Here is an 8,603-nt window from a genome sequence, read left to right on the forward strand (position 1 = left end):
TCCAAATGCAAATGGCTCCTACCCTTTAGCCTACACTTTGAATAATAAGATGCAATCTAGCAACAGTCAGTGAGGGTAAAAGAGAACTGATTGCAACTGAAGACTTTTCTCCCCAAATGCACAGTCTTTTTTGTATCTTTCCTTCTCCCCTTAAAGTACAGTTTTAGAGAAATCAAGAGCATGGAAGGAGCAGAGAGAGATTTAAAATGATTCTTTGATTTATTTGAAAGTTCTAAAAGGACTAAATACAAATGTGTTTAACTACAGTTCCACTGACATTCCTATCTTGTTCAATAATTCAAAGAAAGAGACTGGACATTTGGGATATGTGATGTTGCCCTTCACACACACAAACACACACACACACACACACACACACACACACCCCTCTCTTATATCACTAAGCAAGTCTCCCTTTGTGCTTGGTTGTATTTTTTTCATATGTGTTTAGGAGTTTAATAGAAATGTTTTAACATCCCTTGCGGGGAGAGAGAGTAGCTCCACTCCACAAAATTGAGATCATTTCCATTGTTATTCCTTATTACTTAATTTTTATAGAGAAGTAAAACAGTAGTTAGTTCCTGTGGTAACCTGTGGTAACTTCCCTACTCATTCTACACTTGTTATGGCTCCATTCTTACACAGTGGTAGAACCACATGGTAAAGTGCATCAAGATAGAATAGACTGTTTCAGCTGAAACTTATGCTCTTGCAGGAGAAAGGTTCAAAATCAACAAATTTCACGTGTATAGAAACATCTTAATATTCTCTTTTAAAGTGATCTATTTGTTAGGGTTATTAGAAGGGAGGTCTCCTTCATGAAAATAATTTGAAAAAGAGAAAAATATGATATCTCTTAAGATAATACTTTGTGAATCATGGAAGTATGATGTTGGGCAAAAGCATTTTCCTGTGGATAAAATGCAACTCTGCCCCCTCTGTCCCTTCTCTTGGGACATGCCTAACTATATCTACTTATAGTTACATGGAGACAGTCAGACTGAGAAACACCTTAAAATGGTCGGTTGTTCCAGTGTATCCTATTGATGTTAATCATCAATCTAATTTTTGATTATTTGTGATAAATGGTCATGCTGTGGAGCTTTTTTTCTATCAGTTAACAGTATTGCCTGGAGTTAGGAAACAAAATGTGTCCTGACTTTTACCTATTGATTCCCTTAGCCACTTGTTTCCAAAAATCTTAATGTGGTCAAGGAAGAAAGTAAAAGATGAAAGTACCAACGTGTGAACCACCTTTGACCTGTGTCAGTGCCCTCCTAAAGGGCAGATTGGGTCACATGAATTCTGAAAGCATATTTTTGAGTTCACTTAGATTCGTTTCTTAAAGGAGAGAGAAACATTTTTTAGTGTAAAACAAAAGTTACGTGTTTGTAGTTCTACAATTTGAAGTAACATTCTGTCTCATTGAGCTTTGAAAACATATGATGATAAAGATGTACTTAGAGAGTAAACTCAGTACACCCAGTTTTAATTTTGATTTAGGCTCTTGGAGACATTAATGAGTAATATTAAGGATAGTTGTATTCTTGGTGCCACTGTTTTTATATTGTTGGATATTTTGAAAGTTATTTTATAAATAAACTAAGAAAACTGGAGAACTAAAATTTTGATCAGATAAAAATGTTTGACATGCATACAATTTTAAGAGAAGACTATTTAGAAGTGCAATGACTTATTTGATGATCTTTATTCAAGAAGAAAAGTGAGGTTTCAACTATAAATTTCAAGGTAAAAGACAAGTCACATACCTAATCAGTGACTCTAAATAATGATTTACTGGATGAAATGTATATATAAAAATTCTAGCCACTTTTAGTTTTTAGCATAAGCTTTGTATTTTACCTCTTCTTATTTATCTATATTGGGTGTTTTTACCCAGTTCTTTCAGATTTCTTCAAAATTAAAAAAGATTACTGATACTTGGGTAAAATATAGGTCACACATATAGAGATAAGTACTCTTAAAAAAGTTATCTTTTAAAGTTTTTTTTTTGTACGTTTTAGTTTTTTGTTTAAAAGCACTATGTGATGACAATTTTAAGTATAATCTAAAGGGGGAATTAATATTAAACTCAAATTAAATGGATTCATAAAATTGCTATTTTTAATACAGTATTTGCTTTCACAATTGGAGCATGAGTTCACCTGTTGCATTTCATTTAACTGTCAATAGACGTTCAACTTGTTAGTTTGTTGTGATGTGGAAAGTCATCTTGTCTCTTACTCCATCATTCTCCATCTACTTTTCAACATGCTAAAAGCACTTTTGATCTTGCCCTTAAGAGTTGTCCTAACCGACTAGGCAGCCTCAGTTTAACCAGCCCTCCAATTGGGGAAAAGTAAGTACTTTCTCCAGTTGGAAGTGTCCGAAATTAATCTTAGAATTTGAATCTGTGTTTTTATTGATATGGTCAGTAAGCGTAATCATGTCTGATTAAAGGAAAAGCATTGACATTTCAGTTTATCAAAAACTATGAGGGAAGGTGTATGTAATGTTTAGAATGTTAGTGATTTCTTTCTCCTGTTCCCTCTTTTGGACACTGTAGATGAGGGTGCTCTTAGGTAAAGGCAATCTGAAAGTTTCTCAAGTTTTTCAGTCTGTAGGATAAGTTCTAATAAGTAGAAACTGGAGTTTACTTTCTTTCTCTTTCTCTTTTTCTTTCTCTTCTTTATTTTTGTCTTTTCTCTCTTCTTGCTTTCTATTTCTTTTCTTTTTTCTTTCTTTTCACTTCTGCATTTGTTACAAATAGAAATAGAATAAAATTGAGGTAGATATGTTTTCCCAGTTTTGCTGAATAGATTTAGGAAAATAATGGTCTGATTTTACTAGTGCCTATCAAAGGCAGAAATTCTACAGTATGTGATGGTGTTTAATGAATTACTTGTAAATTTAGTTGTTAGTCTAATCAAAAAGGAATAGTATCTTAAATCTAAATTCTGAACACCAACTCACTAGTTGGTGTCTTGTTTTAATTATTTCCTGTTAGTTTTTAAGTTCTTTTTAATGTTTTGTATTTTTAATAAGTAGTGAATTTAATTTTGAAGGAAAATTAGGGAAGTGTAAGATTTTACTACATGTACTCAACTCACTTCGATAGGTTATAAACTAACAAACACTGAAGCATAACAAGATTAATTGTCCGTAACTATTCTTTACAGTTAACAGTTTAAGAACAAGCTTAATTTTATATACAAATAATAATCTTTATATTTAGTTGTTGCTTTAGCAACAGATCTACAACATGGCTACCTTCAGACACTTTTGTATGTGTAAAAATTGACTTGTAAACTAAGCATGGTTTTTGACAGTACAATCAATATAGATGACTTTAGCTCAAATCTCAGAAAGCAGATATGATTGATTTTTTTCTTATAATCCCAAACTCTCATGTAAAAGTTGAACTTGTGTCCCTGTGTGACTTTTTAAGCAAAAGTTTATGACACATGAATTCTAGTGTCAGACATTTTTATACCTTATAAATTTTGCTCTGTGGATAAGGTTATTCCATAGTATATTTGAGACTTCACAATGCAACTGTCTCATTTATACTCACTGTATTACCTGACACCCCAGACTATATTTAAATGCAGCTGTACCTTTAGGCATTCTTTTTTTTCTGGAACTATGTACACAAATATTTCCAAATGGAGATTCAATAATTATAAAAGTACACTTTTGAAATTGTTTTAAAACCATGCGTAAGATACTGTGGAATGACCCCTTACCAGTGTTTAAGAGACATATGCTGCAGCTGACTGATAGTCTCAGTTAGGGTGCGAATGTGTGAGACACCTTTTTTGCACTTATGTACATAGTCCATGATGTTAGCAATCCTTGGAGGTTTTTTTCTAGTGTAATAAATCTTTGGTAATAGTGGAAATGTTAGTAAGACACAGTTATCTCAAAGGCCTTGAGAAGGAGACAGTTTTTTGCAATGACCTAAGTATGTTTTTGCTTTGCTGTGGGAGGGTCTCCACATTCTGGAGCTTTCCAAAAGAGAATATTTGTGGTAATAGGTCAATTTTACTTAACCGTACTGATTGGGAGTAAAAAAACACTTCATCTTTTAGCAAGAACACTAGCAAAGATTTTTTTTTCTTAAACTATTCCTCACTCTACATATCACAAACACATGTAAACACACTCACCTGGTAGATTTCTGGTTGAGGATTTCATCAGTGGACCCAAGCAGTGAAACTCCCTAATATTACAAGAGATGATATTCCCATTCTGACCAAATTAGCTGTCACTATTGCCTCCCAAATGATCAATGAATAGAGATAAATTATGCCAACGAATAGGTATTAAAGAGATAATCTGATTGTTTGTACTTACCATCCATCCCCCTTTAAAAGCCAAAACCAAATTGGCAACCTATGAAATATTTCATTTACCTATTCAATTTGGCCAGCTGAAATCACTTGATTCCCTTTCACAAAAGAAATAAAAGACTCCTAACACGACCTTATTTACCTTGTGCCTGTTCAGTGAAAGCTGTTTGCTGACTTACCTTGACCACAGAGAATGTGCTTCACTATGCCATTTCTGCCTCCTATAGTTAACACAACAAATGAGGACCAGCCCAAATCATATGTGCATGAAGGCTGGAAAATAATGTTCTGGTCAGGCCATAGTTAGAGCATCTACCAGTTTCATGCTCCATCTCACAAATCACCATTTGACTTTTATTGTTTCTAGGCAGTGAGACCTGGGAAATTATTAAGATTTACGGATTACATTATTACATTAATACTCCAATTACATCATAACAGATACTTGGAGTTTGTAAAATATTGGCATGCATGCCATTTCCCTGGAGAAGGATTCTATCCTATAAGTGGTGGAGTTGGTTTTCATTTGCCACCCTTTTTCATATTTGTCACTTACCAACACAGGAAAATAGACCAAAGCCAGAAAGCAATTTAAGCCTTACAGATGTCCAGTAACTCAGGGCCTGTTGGTTCCAACTTTCTTTTTGTTTCCACCTTCAGTCCTTATTTTTATAGAGTCAACTCTGCAACTAATAGCCTGACCAGTATTTTCATTGAGATCAAATATTAGCATTCACTTCTTCTATACTTATAATCTCCCACTTCAGCCTTACTACTACCAACATATTTTCCCAACTTAACCTATGTTTTCGTGTTGGTGTTTTCTGCAAATTTATAAGCGGGAATCTATTTTCATAAGGTCAGTAGAATTAGAGTAGGAAGTTAAGTCAAGTCAAATCATCTCTAAAATAAAAAGGATGAACCTAGAAACATCACAGCAGATACCCAATTCACTGATGGTATCTTGAACGTATTGACAGCCACTGGGTTGCTTTCATTGAAGTTGAAATATTAGTGACTGGGTTTAAAGAAATAATATAGATAATGTACAGCATAATGTCAATAATTAGGGCCCCCAAAGAACCCCTGTTATTAAGCCCAGGAAAGGGTTTAGTTGGATGATTTCAGTTTCCACTTTAGTTCTTATGTAAAAGAGAATCATTCATTAATACACCAAAGTTAGTTTATTCCAGAGAATTATATCATTAAGTAGAATTCATCCTCAACAGAGTACACTAAAAGAAAAAATATTTCACTATGTAGTAAATCACAATTATTCAGAAATATTGAAAAACAACTCACTAATCATCTTCTGCATCTTAACACTTTAATTTAATTGAAAAATAAATACCTCTGTAACAATAAATGAAAGTCACCCTCTTTTAAGCAGTGATATCTTCTTTCAAAACTACAACCTAAAGATTTTCTGTCATAGAGCTGCATGGTTCCAAAGCTTTATGTCTGTGTACAGATACTATTTGTTGATAATAAAAAATATTTCGTTGCTGTGATTTTTTTTTTGTTTCTAGCAGTTGAGAGAATATATGCCCTTTGTATCAATATACTCTGAGGTTATCCTTTCCAAAATAAATTTCCTTTCACTGTTGTGTTTTTTTCTTTAGTTTGTAGAAAATGATCATTTATAATTATTCTCCCAAATTACAAAAATTTAACTAAGATTTGAAAGCATTTTTCTTTGTATACATTTTCATAGCAACATTTCAATATAAAGTACTCAATAGAAGCGTATGTGTTTGGGGCAAAAATTGTCCATTTAAAAATAATTACTGATGATGATTCAATGTTATTATGTACCTAAAATACTACTGTGAAAGATATGTAAGCCAATATGATCAAAATAAAAATTAAAAAAATAATTACTGATGAGAAAATTATTTGCTTTGTACATAAATTAAGGATCTGATTTGTGGCCAAACTTTTTCAAAAAAGAAACTTTTTTTTATCACTATACTTTTGCCTCCAAAATTAAATGGCTCATTCTCTCAACTGTTGTCATTAGAGCAAATATCTTGCTTAATTTTTCCTCTTATTTCCCAAATTATAGTGCTGTAGTGCTTGTTTGTGTTTAGAAGCGTGCATTATGCATTTCAGTGTACTAGATATGTTTCTATTTTGCTCTCAATAAATGTGTTAATTCGTCAGTTATGTCTTTTATGAATCCATATTACATATTAAGAGTTCACTTAAAATATTCTCATATCCTAGTTTATCGATTTTAATACTTAGAAATTCTAAAGTAAGTTTAAATTTGTAATTTGGTTTGATTATAATTCATATAGAGAATAAATGTATTTCCAAACAAACCTTCAGTATTTTAAATTACATATATATATGATATGTCCATCATGTTAGATGTATTGGTTCTGTAATTTTTAAGTGACTACTGTGAGATATACACTTGTTTAAAAACCTGTACTTTAGTTAAAGAAGAAAGACTAAACATTTTGAGAGATTGCTTACTGGTTTCTATTGGGCTTCAGACATTTTGAAGCATCTTCTGAGACAACTTTTTAGAAGTTTTTATTTCCAGCTCTTCATTTTGATCTTGCATCTTTATTGTAACATGTAATACCACAGTCCATTTTATTCTTTTCAAAATGGACCTCAGTGGTTTCATAGCAAAGAGATGCAAGAATTTTTTCTGTTAAAATGTTCTTTTCTCACTTAAAACTGGTGTTCTTCAGTAAGTGGCGTAGAAATGAAAGGGAGATCATTTTTGTTCTTGAAGAAAACAAAATAGTATTGATAATACTTTATTCTGTGGGACTTCTAAAGACTTGTCAAAAGCACCAATAGGGAGCTTCTCGCATTGGCTATCAGTGGCGTAGTCAGGCTGTCAGAAAACTGAAGTGAAGTGTATTTGGATGAGTAATCGTGACGAAGTATTATCCTTGTATCTACTGAAATGAAAGGGGTAAAAGGATGGGTTCTTGTAGCAGCAGAATCCTACAGAGCTCTAGGTTTCTTGGCCCATATATGTCCTACTTTATATTTCTAAGTGTGGAACCCATTTTGTCATATTTGATAGGTTGACTTTTAGTCCTCTGATGTACTGTGCATGTTTCTGTGAGTCTGTGAAATTCCAGCCCCCAAACCAGTTCAGTTGAATATAGAATTTTACAAGAGGTCTTTGACCTCTTTAGAATTCAGTTTCCCTTTGAAGCTGCTGAATGATAGATAAGAATTCAAGAAAGCATTCCCCACCATCTTCAAAGTTAAATTTCTACTGACTGGAAGCAAAGTTAACCCACAGGCAAAACCAGATATGAACCAAATTTATCTTAGCATGTTTCAAGCCCTTTGTCCATCATCTTTTAAGTCTCTCCTTTCTCTTACCCTTCACAGTGACCTCTAGCCATCTAGATGCCTTATACCAGCAATTTATTAAACACTCTGTTTCAGGGATCAGTGGACTTTTTCCTTCCCGAACTTTCCTGCTGGGCATCTCAGGTTATAAAGAATAACCTGAGATCTAAAAGATAAACAATGCTAGGGTGTCAAAAACTGATACTTTTAATGTACTGCCCCTCCTGAGAATAAAGGTATTTGAAAAGGTATGACCATTTAGTCACTGAACCCCCACATGCCTTTATGAGGGAGATATGTTCTATCGAAGCAAACATCTAGCCACTGAACCACAGCATTTTAGCAGCAGTCAGTTCCCTTGCATGATTCCCTTGCATGCTGCCTACCCCAGTTTCATCTCCAACACTACATATGGTTTCCTGAGTACCATTGGGAGAGACTCCTGAGCACAGCCATATAAAAGACCCTGAGCACTGTCAAGTGTGTCTCAGCCCAAATAATAATGAATCTTAAAACTAGAAAGTGAATGCAAGAATGTTACACATTCTGATGCTACTTCTAGTCATCATCCACAGAACTCTACAAGATTTTTCTTTCAGTGTCTAGACATAGATTTCACCCTTGGGCAGGAGAAAGGAGACAATCTTGGAAATAAAATGCAAGTGCTCTGATAGGAAGGAAAATCAGTGGCATCTGAGTGAGATTTGTGGAAGGAATAGGAGATTTAATTCCTATCCCTATATATGGCCAAAGACAAAGCAAAAATATTCCAGTATAGATGTAGAAACCATTACAAGGATGAAATCCCAATCAGTGTAGCTCAATCATTTGATATCATGCATGAATGCAGTGCAGAGACAGATAAGACATCTTGGACCAAGCAAGAGAGCAAAAAAAAAATCATAAGTTTTTCTAGTGGAGAGT

This window comes from Suncus etruscus, chromosome X (genome assembly GCF_024139225.1).
Source record: "Suncus etruscus isolate mSunEtr1 chromosome X, mSunEtr1.pri.cur, whole genome shotgun sequence".
NCBI lineage: Eukaryota > Metazoa > Chordata > Mammalia > Eulipotyphla > Soricidae > Suncus > Suncus etruscus.